This window comes from Mesoplodon mirus (genome assembly GCF_964341445.2).
Source record: "Mesoplodon mirus genome assembly, chromosome: 13".
Lineage (NCBI taxonomy): Eukaryota > Metazoa > Chordata > Mammalia > Artiodactyla > Ziphiidae > Mesoplodon > Mesoplodon mirus.
The window spans coordinates 49940854-49955221 of record NC_138989.1 but is presented as its reverse complement, the minus strand read 5'-3'; the positions used below and the strand labels follow the sequence as shown (position 1 = coordinate 49955221).

The following is a 14368-nucleotide window of genomic DNA, read 5'->3' as shown; positions in this document are numbered from 1 at the left end:
GCTGATCCCAGACTTAGGCTCTGTGCATTCTCAGTGAATGTGCCCACTGGGGGAACCAGCTGTAAATGTAGGCCAATTTTAATTGGAATGTTGGTCAGTACAACTAGAGTAACCTTCAAACTTCCAGAAGCAGATCTCCCACAGATTCTGACCCAATAACTGATGATGAAGACAGTGCCAAAAGAGGAGCCAGGGAAAAGCTCCTCTTCAAAGAAAACCCTGGTTTCATCCCTACCTCCATGTATCCTCTGCTAGATAAGCCATCCCACCAATCACACTTACAATTTTCTTTTTAAAGGCTGTCTACTCCACTAGAGAGTAAGCTTTAAGAGCTCTGTCTGTTCCCCTTTATATCCCGAGCTTGTAGCACAGGACTTGGCATGTAGTTGGCAATCAAGACATGCTTATGGAATGATGGGAAAATCTCACCACCTCCAAGCATCCCAATCCAATTTACCTTCAAAGTTTGGCTCAGATGCCATCTCTACCTCCTCTCACCCCTCCCAAACGCCTTCATATTTTAACTGTATTTCTCCTATGGTGTGTCTCATCTTGTGTATTTTATTACAGTTATTTACGTAGGTATCTTAGCTCCCCAGTAAGGTCAAACTCAGACAGAAGCTATCTTCTGCACACCATTAAAATCTTACAATACACAGTTCATAGTAGGCACTCAATAAATGTTTGTGGAAGGAGCACATCATTTATATATTGTTACATATATGTTTACATATACACACACACAAAGTAATTGGCACACTTCTTTACATATAGAAGACATTCAATAAATATTATTGAATAAATTAAGTGCTGCTTCTCACAAAGTTGTGGTGAGCCTAATACCCTCAAACTGCAAACACTTGTAAAGTACTCCAAACCTTTTAAGAAAAGATGTGGGGGGCTTCCCTGGTGATAGCCAGGTGGTTGGGAATCCACCTGCCAATGCCAGGGGACACAGGTTCGAGCCCTGGTCTGGAAAGATCCCACATGCCGCGGAGCAACTAAGCCTGTGCACCACAACTACTGAGCCTACGCCCTAGAGCCCACGAGCCACAACTACCGAAGCCCGCGTGCCTAGAGCCCATGCTCTGCAACAAGAGAAGCCACTGCAATGAGAAGCTCGCACACCACAATGAAGAGTAGCCCCCGCTCACTGCAACTAGAGAAAGCCTGCGCACAGCAACAAAGACCCAACGCAGCCAAAAATAAAATAAATTAAATAAAAATATGTGGTAAACTAGATTAAAAGTCATACAAATGGTCATAGCCTTGGATAATAATCTTACTTCTGGGATTTTGTCCTAAGGAAATAAACAAAACCAAAGAAAAAACAAACAACTAAACTAAACCAACCAAAACAATAAGAAAGTCTACAAAAAATTTAGTATAGCATTTTTTAGTGAAAAATTAGAAGATATTTTATGGCACATTGATACAACATAATACTATTCTAATGATTGTTCTGATGACTCATGAAAGATGTTTGTGATTAATATCAAATAAAACACAAAATTCACATGTGCTATGTTATCCACTATAGAAAAACAGGAATACTTAAGGGAATAGCAAATATGCAAAAAAAAAGAAAGAAAGAAAAATAGTTATTTTGGGGTGGTATTTTTATGGGCGATTTTTTCCCCCTAAAGTTTCCTTTAAATTTATTATTTTTATAATAAAAATTCTGGTAGAATCAACATAAAAGTTTCCTTAACGTAGCTGTATTTCCTATAGACAGTTATTTAGTGAGGACCAAAGCATAAATTACAATGTCTGTTAATAGCTATCGCTCCAGTATTTGACACTAGGACTCAAGTGATACCTGAGTAGGGATGCTCTTCTGTGTCATGAGGTACAAAGCACAGGCATGGTGTGCAGGTGCAGGAACAGATTTGGATGAGAAGCAAGCAGTTAGACCCAGCAAATGAATCTCGGGAACCACACAACTGATGATAAAATTGCTCACTCAAGGAAACTATTAATACCAGCTTCCGAGAGGGTTAAATGAGGAGGTTGCAACCCAAAAGGGATATGAAGAGAAGGGAGAAGAATGAAGGATGGCTGTCTTCTTGGTTCTCCACCACCTCCTATTTCCTTACTGTCTACTATATCAGACAAGGCTGTAAACCCTGCCAGCCAAATGCTGCTGGCTGCCTGTTTTTTGTAAATAAAGTTTTACTGGAAGCCAGCCAAACCCATTCATTTATGTTTATTATGTTTTCACGCTACAATGAATTGAATAGCTGTGACAGAGACTGTACGACCAACAAGGCAGAAAACTATTTACCATGTGGCTCTTCACAGAAAAAGAATTTGTCCCATAGCCCCATATATATAAGGAGGTTTGTACACAGATGCCCAATTTAGATATCAGGCCATCTTTTTCTATTACTTTTTCTTCAAACATGCCAGCTTGAAAGATAAATTATACAATCACCTGATTATCCAAACAGAATTTTGAGGGTGAAAGTGGGGTGGTAACTAGATGATATTCCAGGACAACAGAAGTTAACTAGGACTGTCCTGGACACCAGATATATAGGCCCCCTCCTAGGGCACACGAGTGGGTTTCAAAGGGCACTCAGTGCCTGTCCAGGGACTGCTTTTTTTTTTTTAATGAAGTATAGTTGATTTACAATGTTGTGTTAATTTCTGTTGCACATCAAAATGATTCAGTTATACATATATATATACACATTCTTTTTCAAAAATATTCTTTTGCATTATGGTTCATCATAGGATTTTTTTTTTTCTTTTTACGGTACGCAGGCCTCTCACTGTTGTGGCCTCTCCCATTGCGGAGCACAGGCTCCGGACGCGCAGGCTCAGCGGCCATGGCTCACGGGCCCAGCCACTCCGCGGCATGTGGGATCTTCCCGGACCGGGGCACGAACCCGCGTCCCCTGCATTGGCAGGCGGACTCTCAACCACTGCGCTACCAGGGAAGCCCCATCATAGGATACTGAATATAGTTTCTCATGTTATATAGTAGGACCTTGTTTATCCATTCTGTATATAATAGCTTACATCTGCTAATCCCAACCCCCCACTCCATCCCTCCCCCAACCCCCTTCCCCCTTGGCAACCACAAGTCTGTTCTCTATATCCATGAGTCTGTTTCTGTTTCATAGATAGGTTCATTTGTGTCATATTTTAGATTCCACATATAAGTGATATCATATGGTATTCATCTTTCTCTTTCTGACTTACTTCACTTAGTATGATAATCTCTAGTTGCATCCATGTTGCTGCAAATGGCATTATTCCATTCTTTTTATGGCTGAGTAGTATTCCTTTGTAAATATAAGACGTACTACATCTTCTTTATCCATTCATCTGACGATGGACATTTAGGTTGTCTCCGTGTCCTGGCTATTGTGAACAGTGCTGCTGTGAACCTAGGGGGGTCATGTATCTTTTTGAATTATAGTTTTGTCTGGAAATATGCCCAGGAGTGGGATTGCTGGATCATATGGTAATTCTGTTTTTAGTTTTCTGAGGAACCTTCATACTGTTTTCCATAGTGCAGCCACTTACATTCCCATGAACAGGGTCCGAGGGTTCTGTTCAGGGACTGCTTTTATGTGCACATGGAAAGCTCAGGCAGCTCCTCTTATTGGTTCTTCCTATTTCAATTGCCCTCAGATGCCTTTCTACTTCCTTCCCTCTGTCCCAGCTCTGTCCTAGGGCCAGTTCTGATTGTTGAAGAGGGCAGCTCTTTGGGCACCACTCAGGGTACATACAGCATCTCTACTTTCATTAGAGCAAAAGGGGCAAAGTTCCTTCCAGTTCAAAGTTCCTCATCCTATTTAAATAAACCTTAATTATTTCAAATCATTACAAATAAGAATTTTGTACCTGTAAATTTCACTTGGTTTAATATCTAGGCAACTCCTAAAAATTCTACTCTTCTTAAGAATTTTCGGTTTCTCTTCTCAAATAATTCATTTAAAAATGACCATCAATCATAGCATTTATCACAAAGAGACCCCAAGACAAATATGGTATATTACCTATTGATCTGAGCTTTTAAGACTCACCAATACTGTTTGGAGAATTAGTGAAGAATGAAGTTTCTAATTTTATCCTTCCAGAATGATAAACAAAAGAAAACAACACATACCCCCCACACACCTATTTTCCCCCTAGTAAAAATTTCGATGCTGTGGGCAAAAAGTAAAACAAAAGATGTTTAGTGCACCCTTAATGAAATCTAGGACTTTACACTTTGTGAGACTATTCTCTGTGTGAACAATAAATAGCTCAAAGCTTTGAAACCTCACTGGATGGCTTTCCAAATATTGCCATCTGGTGGAATTTCAGTTAATTGTTCCTTTGTTCTAGTGAGCTCCTGGAATATTAGATGGAGCACCAGTGGGAAACAACAGAAGGTCAAATGATTGTGTCTCAAACACAAATCCCAAACTGAAAACATGAGGCTTTCTGAGCTTTCATCTCCTTTAAGACGCCCACCTCTACTGTAAAGTCAACAGAGCAGTTGCCTGGATTTTTAACAAATAATCCCTTCTTCATAATTAGAAATGTCATGAGGTCATTTGACTATATCTTAAAATTCTCTCACTTCACTTCTCACCAGTAAGATCTCCAAAGTTAAACTTTAACTGGCTTGAGCATTTTTAGAGGAATTGCGGATAACAGTTAATTAGCCCTTAGTACACATGGGAAATGGAATGTAGTTTGAAAAACAATGTTTTAATGAAGCATGTTTACTCGAATACTTGCTTTAACTGTATAATGGAATTTTGAAAATAAATTTGTTACAAAGGCATTAATAATACACACTCTAATTTAATCTGTAAACAGGGAGTCATGCAACATAATTTATGTTGAAATCTTACCTTGAGCATCCAGGCTCTCTCCCTGGCTGTCGAGATGAAATGTTCCTCTGAGAAACAGGATACTGGGATCGTAAAAATGAAAAGAAAAAAAAAAGAAAAAAAGCATTTACTGTGCTGAAAACATCAGAGCAAAGGGTTATTTAGTTCATTGGGTGTGGCCAGCAATGGAAGAGAAAATTAAAAAGCACACATCCAAATTCAGTTGACTTTATCATATGAGAGAGTAACTCAGCCAAGCAATAGCCTTGTCAGCTACATTATTATATCAGTTCTTGTGTTGATTAATCATAGTTTGAGAGTATTTAGATAATGTCAGTCCTATGAAGAGAATTTTTTTTACCCTCCCCTCCATAGCCTCATGTGATGAGAATCATGTGTTAGCAGATAACCCAAGGAACCAATGCCCCCAGTGAGGTATCAAATGCCAACGTCAATTAAAGTATTGACTTCCCCAAACTTGGGTTACTCTGCAGACTTTATATCTAGTATCAAAACCGGCTTATTCTTCTAGTTAAAAGATGTGTTTAGGGACTTCCCTGGTGGCACAGTGGCTAAGACTCCGTGCTCCCAAGGCGGGGGGCCCAGGTTTGATGCCTGGTCAGGGAACTTGATCCCACATGCATGCTGCAACTAAGGAGCCCACGTACCGCAACTAAGGAGCCTGCATGCCGCAACTAAGACCCGGCGCAACCAAATAAATAAATAAATATTTTTAAAATGATGTGCTTAATTTTAACAGGACAAGCATTGCCAGGATCAAACTGCAAAATATATACACCATCAAGGAATTATTTACTTTCTTTATATGAATTTGCTATTTATCTTCAAAATATGCTCTGACTAAATGATAAGACAATAAATTGATGAAGGACAGATCCAATTCAAGAGGTTGAGACATGTGTGTGAGCTGTGGGTTTTGAGGGGCCCAGGTTGGGGGTGGGGTGGATGGTAACTGGGGAGGCTGCTTGTGGCTCAAGCAGTTGCTCCTAAAAAGGACCCAAGATGCAGATGTGTGTGAGCCTTAGTGGTCTTCCCACCACACCCAAGAAACAGACTAGAAATGACCCCTCTCCACCTGCCACCTAAGCCCTCACCCTGCACATTGCTCTTCTGTGTTTTCTGCATATGGCCATTTCAGAAATGCCTTTGGTGCTTGTTGAGTTTAACATCAATTGTATAAAAATAAAGTATTTGTGGCAGATCCAACACAATGTGATTAATCCCAGACATAGTTCTGGAGATGCCACTTGGAGAAAGATTTTAAGAAAGGGAAGAGGGAGGCATTATATATATATATATATATATATATATATATATATATATATTTTAAATAAGGGAAAGAGGAGATGGTAAAAGGAAATAAATGCAAATAACAAAATGTAAGTGCTGAGAGAATAAACAAAGGTGATAGCTGAATTTTCAATGTTATACCATTCAATAAGGGAGTTCAAAAGTAATTCATAGAATTTGGCTTGTATAAAAATCAGAAAATTTAACGTGGACGGTTTCAAGAAGTGACCTCAGATACAGATAAGCTAACAATTTTTTCCCTTCAGATAGAACAGGTAGAATTTCTTCACATATTTTACAGAATTTAATTTTATGAGTGTTTCACATTTTCCCCATAATTTAATGAGTTGATAATACTAAAAAAATCTGTTCCCATCCATGTCAGTTTCTTTTCCTAAGTCCATCTTTGAGATATTTTAACTGAATCAGAATAAAATTTTCATTTGTCCTCTTTATTTAACTAGTACCAGTAGCTACATTACTAGGCGAAGTGTTGGCTACCAAGCTAGGAAGCAAGAGTACAAGGTTCCTAGTTTATCTGTAAACCAGATAATTAGCTCTTAGAAAATTCAGGATCAGCTGTATACAACTGGTCTTTTCTGTTCTGACAACAAGAGCCCATTGCTAACATTCTCAACAGCTGCGATGGATCAGTTTGGAGAAGAATGAGACCATTTATTGAATACCCCTGCACAAGTCATTTGACATATTTTATCTAATTTAATACTCAAAACCATCTTATTACAAATGAAAAAACCGAGGCTCAGGGCAGTGGAGCAGTTTCCCAATATCATGCAGCTCTAGTTCAAGTTCTAATTGAGTCTGACAGACTCTGCTTTGTCCACACAACACCACATTAAAAGCCAGGCCTCTGACATTGATTCGAAACACCTGGAGAGCTCTTGGTCTACTCCTGGGATGTGGTAGGTGCTCAATAATGCCTTGTGAGGGTGAAGGTCTAGGGTCCCCCACTGGTGGGGATGCCAGGGAAGGCAAACAGTTTTTTCTGTGCTGCCTGGCATAAGCAGAGCAGTTATTGTCTCTAAGTTTCACACTTTTTAAAAAGATGAACTCAAAATAGGTCACTATGTAAATGTGAAATGCAGAACTATTAAACTTTTAGAAAAAATTAAAACAGGAGAAAAGCTTTGGGATCTAGGGCCTGACAAAGAGTTTTAAGTTTTTAAGTTTTTGACAACAAAAAACGCAATCCATACAAGGGAAAAATTGATAAATTGGACTTCATCAAAATTAAGAACTGTTGTCCATCAGGTGTAAATATAAGGTATAATTAGGAGAAAATATTTTCAGACCACATATCTGACAAAGGACAAGTATCTAGAATAAGTTAAGAACCTTCAAAACTCAGCTAAAAACCAAACAATTAGGAAATAGGCAAAAGACACTGACAGACATTTCACTGAGGAGGATATACAGATAGCAGATGAAATGATATGCAATGTCATTAGCCATTAGGTAAGTGAAAAAAATAAAACCATAATGAGATATCACTAGATATTTACCAGAAGGACCAAAATAAGGACTAGTAACAATCTGAAATTCTGATGAGGATGAGAAGAAACTAGACCATTCATATGTTGCTTGTGAGAATATAAAATGGTTCAGCTACCCTAGAAAACATTTGATTGTTGTAAAAAACCAAACCAAACCAAACAAAAAATGAAACATGCAACTACCATACAACCCACCAATGATACTCTTGGCATTTTTCCAGAAAAGTTAAACCTTTTCTTTATTAGCAGATTTATTCATAATAGCCAAAATTGAGACAACACTGATGTCCTTTCACAGGTTAATGGTTAAACAAACCAGTATATCCATAAAATGGAATGCTACTAATCAATTAAAAAAAAAGAACTACTGATACCTGCAAAATCCTGGATCAATCTCCAGAGAATTATGCTGAGTGAAAAAAAGCCAGTGCATAGGTTAGATACTGTATGATTCCATTTAGCTAACATTCTTGAAATTAGAAAACTACAGAAAGGGAGCAGAGACTAGTGGTTGCCAGGGGTTGAGGAGGGAGTGAGGGCTGGAGGGAAGAGGGTGTGATTATAAAAGGGCAACACTAGGTACCTTTGTGGTGACAGAAACATTCTGTACCTTGAACATGTATTAATGTCAATTACCTGGTTGTGACTCTGTACATAGAGCTTCCAGATGTTACAATCAAGGGGGAAACTGAGCAGAGGGTACAGAGGTCTCTCTGTATTGTTTCTTACGGCTACATGTTAACGTACAATTGTCTCAAATTAAAAAGTTTAACTTAAAAAAAAATCAGGAGATTGGACAGCAACTAGAATTGAGCAAGATACCTCCTTTCTTTTTCTTTTTTCTTTTTTTTTAACCTTTTCAGAGAAGAACAAAAGCCCCAAGGCAGTGGGCCAGTTGGGTCAGGAATTTGTTCCATGTTGCACAGATCTGAGAAAAATAATCTCTCACCCACAACTTTAGCATTAAGAACTCATGCCAAGCATTCGCTGTCCAGTCTTGCCTGTCTTGGAATTTTCTCTGCTGTTATGCCCTCTTGCTCCTACATTTACCTTCCCAACCTTAAAATTCAAATACTGACACAAATACACACACCCAAAACCAGAAATGACTTCTAAATGGCAGTGTGATACTCTTTGCATTTTGGAAACCATCTCTTATACTTTCGAGTTCATGCTTCCCATAAATTTCCAAAATTCCCACATCTTATTGGCACAGGAATAGAATTTCATCCTTTGTGGTTCGTTGATGACAAGGCAGGTGTTCTCTATTCTAACTTGGGCCACACACTAAATAAGGCTCTAACTGTAATCACCCCATGAAGAGGAGCTGGCGGACTTTCCCTTCACCTTAGGAGAGATCCCATTGACTTTTCCCATCTTGAGCACTAGGCAGCCCTCAGAAATGAACAGCCATAAGCCAGCTGCCTTCCCCTGGCCTGTCCGTTGGATTTGTTTTCCTTGAAAAGACCAAATAGCTTTGTTAGGATAAGAGTCATGACATGGTTGGACTCTTTTAACAAAGCACATTTTGTTTTCCCTCAACCTCTGGAAATTTCAAATCCTCTTTCTTTGAACAAACTCAGAATTCTGGCATCCCATGTGTGTGGCACAGCAGAACCTCTGTCCTAGCTCCAAAATTGCCCCCAAAGGCTGCTTCTTTGTCTGGCCATAAAACCGCAGGCACATAACGGATACATCAGAATGAAAACAGAGTTGTAAAAATATTGCCAATCATGCCATACCATTGAAAGGAAGAGTTCTTTTTTCAATGCTACGTATCTAGCCAATGAGGCGTCTGCTCAATGCAAGGTTAAAGCATTCTCCTTGCAAAGAGCCAGGAATTACAGCCTCCTGCCAGCTGCTCCTAGCTTTTCGGAGAAGAGAACGCTGCTGGGATCTGAACCTAGGTTTTCCTCCCAGGAGTTGACTCAGCTATCTTTGGATCTTCAGAATGAGCTGTATCTTGAAGTCCAAACTCCCCGTAGCAGCTTGGAGATACTGAAGCACTCCAGTTGTAGATCACAGTCTTTAGTGTGGGAGGCCCACAGCTTTCTAGGAATAAAGCAGCTTGTAAGCAGCTTGTGAGCAGAAGGTCACAGAGGATGACTCCTTAGACAGATCCTACTTGCTGTCAGCCTTCCAGAGTGCCCTCCACCAACCACTGCCTCAATTAGGGGTCTCCAGTTGGGCTCAGGGCCTTCCCAGAGGCACCGGAGGGAGGCCAAGAGCCTGCCCAGTTCAACTCCCTCAGGGGACCAGAGGCATGACTGCCGGGAAGCAAACAGCTGAGCACACACCAGGGAAAGCAGACCCAAATGAGGTTATCTGGCAAGAAAATGTCAAACTGCACCGAATCTTGGGTATTGGATATGGTACAACACATTCCTTGACTTAAGAAAGGCAGACTTCAAATGACCCATATTGTATATAAAAGGGCTTTTGAAAAATTGTAGCTGTCTGATAAAGGGATTTTGGTGGGATATATTAAGAATGGTAATGATGTTATAAACTTCTTATGGTCGTGTGATTTGGGCTTCTATAAAAATAAAAGAGAATCCCAAGAGATGATTTTATAATTAAATAAAAATTCAGTTCTTTTCATACAATCTGGGCCTAACCCTCTCTTCTAGAATACTCCTTGATCCATCTGCTACTACCTATAGAAGTAGACAGATTGACCTTTCTATTCTAGAATAGTCCTAGTGTTAATGTATAAAAGAAATTTTTAAAAATGACATGAGACAAACTACATATGAGAAATACCACATTCACTGTACTTCTGTGAAATATTTTTGATAACTATTTTTCACTTATCCTTTTATCCACTTTAAATCAGATATCCTTGAAAATAGAGTATCTGGAATAGAAGAACAGCTCCTTTGCTCATAAGTATGATTGATAATGAAATGTAGCAGAATGTTCATGAAGCAGGAAAGCAGCACAGAGAATGGTATCAGATTCACTTAGAGTCCAGGGTTCAAGTTTACTGCTCAGATCATACTGAAAACTGGAACCCTGCTTTACACGTGTCCTGTCTGTAGTTTGTTATTCCTTTGACCACCCAAAGAAGGAACGCAGTAATATGTTAAAAGTGTAAAAGGGTAATATGAAATCTAAATAAGACTTCAGCAATGGCAAGAGCATTGCTAAGATCTCCCTCAAAAGATGGATAATCATTGTCTAACTTGTGCGGAAATCTTTTCAAATTCTAACATTTTCAGCAGAGTCTGTTAGAAGTCTTGGTAAGTGGACAGAACTTGTTAAAATGTGCAGGAAGCTTTGCATAGCCTTTGCCCATGAGTTTTCTGTTTGAGCCATGTGGTCCCTAGAATGCTGATCTGGCAACAACTAACACTGCTCGTGGGATCCCAGCTGTGAGGTTTGGTTTACAGAGGAGTCCACTTACGAACAGTTTGGGGGCTGTCTTAGTAACTAGATTCCTTGATGGAGAAATTCATGCTGAATTCCACTCACCTGGGAAATAAACTAGTGAAGTTCTAGAGCAGAAGCTAATTTTCTTCATAATTGTTTTTTCCCTAACCAATCTAGCAGGATACAAAATTAATGCACAGAAATCTCTTGCATTCCTATACACCAATGATGAAAAATCTGAAAGAGAAATTAAGGAAACACTTCCATTTACCACTGCAACAAAAAGAATAAAATACCTAGGAATAAACCTACCTAAGGAGACAAAAGACCTGTATGCAGAAAACTATAAGACTCTGATGAAAGAAATTAAAGGCGATACAAACAGACGGAGAGATATACCATGTTCTTGGATTGGAAGAATCAACACTGTGAAAATGACCATATTGCCCAAAGAAATCTACAGATTCAATGCAATCCCTATCAAACTACCACTGGCATTTTTCACAAAATTAGAAGAAAAAATTTCACAATTTGTATGGAAACACAAAAGACCCCGAATAGTGAAAACAATCTTGAGAAAGAAAAATGGAGCTGAAGGAATCAGGCTCCCTGACTTCAGACTATACTACAAAGTTACAGTAATCAAGACAGTGTGGTACTGGCACAAAAACAGAAATGTAGATCAATGGAACAGGATACAAAGCCCAGAGATAAATCCACACACATATGGTCACCTTATCTTTGATAAAGGAGGCAAAAATATACAATGGAGAAAAGACAGTCTCTTCAATAAGTGGTGCTGGGAAAACTGGACAGCTACGTGTAAAAGAATGAAATTAGAATACTCTCTAACACTGTATACAAAAAGAAACTCAAAATGGGTTAAAGACGTAAATGTAAGGCCAGACACTATAAAACTCTTAGAGGACAACATAGGCAGAACACTCTATGACATAAATCACAGCAAGATCCTTTTTGACTCAGCTCCTAGAGAAATGGAAATAAAAACAAAAATAAACAAATGGGACCTAATGAAACTTAAAAGCTTTTGCACAGTAAAGGAAACTATAAACAAGATGAAAAGACAACCCTCAGAATGGGAGAAAATATTTACAAATGAAGCAACTGACAAAGGATTAATCTCCAAAATATATAAACAGCTCAAGCAGCTCAATATTAAAAAAAACAAACAACCTAATCCAAAAATGGGCAGAAGACCTAAACAGACATTTCTCCAAAGAAGATATACAGATTGCCAACAAACAGATGAAAAGATGCTCAATATCACTAATCATTAGAGAAATGCAAATCAAAAGTACAATGAGGTATCAACTCACACTGGTCAGGATGGCCATCATGAAAAAATCTGCAAACAATAAATGCTGGAGAGGGTGTGGAGAAAAAAGGAACCCTCTTGCACTGTTGGTGAGAATGTAAACTGATACAGCCACTATGGAGAACAGTACAGAGGTTCCTTAAAAAACTAAAAATAGGGCCTCCCTGGTGGCGCAGTGGTTGGGAGTCCGCCTGCCGATGCAGGGGATACGGGTTCGTGCCCCGGTCTGGGGGGATCCCATATGCCGCGGAGCGGCTGGGCCCGTGAGCCATGGCCGCTGGGCCTGCGCGTCCGGAGCCTGTGCTCCGCAACGGGAGAGGCCACAACAGTGAGAGGCCCGCATACCGCAAAAAAAAAAAAAAAAAAAAAGAAAAAAAAAAAAAAAAAAAAACTAAAAATAGAACTACCATACGACCCAGCAATCCCACTACTGGGCGTATACCCTGAGAAAACCATAATTCAAAAAGAGTCATGCACCACAATGTTCATTGCAGCTCTATTTACAATAGCCAGGACATGGAAGCAACCTAAGTGTCCATCGACAGATGAATGGATAAAGAAGACGTGGCACATATATAAAATGGAATATTACTCAGCCATAAAAAGAAACGAAATTGGGTTATTTGTAGTGAGGTGGATGGACCTAGAGACTGTCATACAGAGTGAAGTAAGTGAGAAAGAGAAAAACAAATACCATATGCTAACATATATATATGGAATCTAAAAGAAAAAAAATCGTTATGAAGAACCTAGGGGCAGGACAGGAATAAAGACACAGATGTAGAGAATGGACTTGAGGACACAGGGGGGCGTGGGTGGAGGGTAAGCTGGGACAAAGTGAGAGAGTGGCATGGACATATATACACTACCAAATGTAAAATAGATAGCTAGTGGGAAGCAGCTGCATAGTACAGGGAGATCAGCTTGGTGCTGTGAGACCATCTAGAGGGGTGGGATAGGGAGGGTGGGAGGGAGATGCAAGAGGGAGGGGATATGGAGATATATGTATGCATATAGCTGATTCACTTTGTTTTACAGCAGAAACTAACACAACATTGTTAAGCAATTATACTCCAATAAAGATGTTAAAAAATAAAGGGGAATAATAATAAAAAATATATATATAGTCAGTTCCAGGAAAATACAATATGGTTCCAGGACCATCCATGGATACCAAAATCCACAGATGCTCAAGTCCCTTATACAAAATGGTGCAGTCGGCCTTCCCTATCTGCAGGTTCTGCATCCATGGATTCAATCAACCGTGTATTGAATTTGATCCAGAGGGCTGACTATTCCTTAAAGCTTTTTCTTTTCTTTTCATAGTTATATATGTCTATAGCTCTTAATTTTGCAAGATTCTTTCACATATACCAGGGGTCTCCAACCCCCGGGCCGCAGACTGCTACCAGTGTGCAGCCTGCTAGGAACTGGGCGGTACAGCAGGAGGTGAGCGGCGGGTGAGCAAGTGAAGCTTCATCTGCCGCTCCCCATCGCTCACATTACTGCCTGAACCAAGCACCCCCGCCCCGTGGAAAGATTGTCTTCCACGAAACCGGTCCCTAGTGCCAAAAAGGTTGGGGACCACTGACATATACTATCTCACCTAGATCTTGAAATCATAATTCTTCTACTGCTAGAGGTTCACTCTGCTTGCTTTTTGGCTAGCTGCTTTTCTCTCCTTTGTATCTTTCCTTAGGAACTCTCATCTGGTACTAAGTTGCAGAGCCAAACTTCTAATTCCCTCACCACCTGTCCACAGGGGGGTTTTAAAGATTTTTTCTGCGTCATACTACCCCCTACCCTAAAGAAGTTAAATACAAAGGAATAGGATTTTGTTAGGGTTGCGTTTTGGAGGGCCACTGTCTATTCTAGTACCCAGTTGTCATCCCGTTGACATTGCATGCTCTGATTCAATTGAGCAAACATCCATTTGGGAGCATCTCCTAAGTGCCAGGGCTGTGCTGAGAGGTAGGGATACTTTGTCAGTTACAAAACTT

The 14368-nt window shown here is 39.7% G+C and overlaps 1 protein-coding gene across 1 annotated transcript in view; it reads right to left on the bottom strand.

Moving 5' to 3' along the window:
• The window catches only part of MAPRE2 (microtubule associated protein RP/EB family member 2), a 160062-nt gene that overhangs the window by 127791 nt on the left and 17903 nt on the right, over positions 1–14368 (bottom strand). The window contains exon 2 of the mRNA XM_082640970.1: positions 4857–4918. The gene's annotated coding sequence lies outside the window, so the exon portion shown is untranslated. The remainder of the gene's footprint in view (positions 1–4856; positions 4919–14368) is intronic.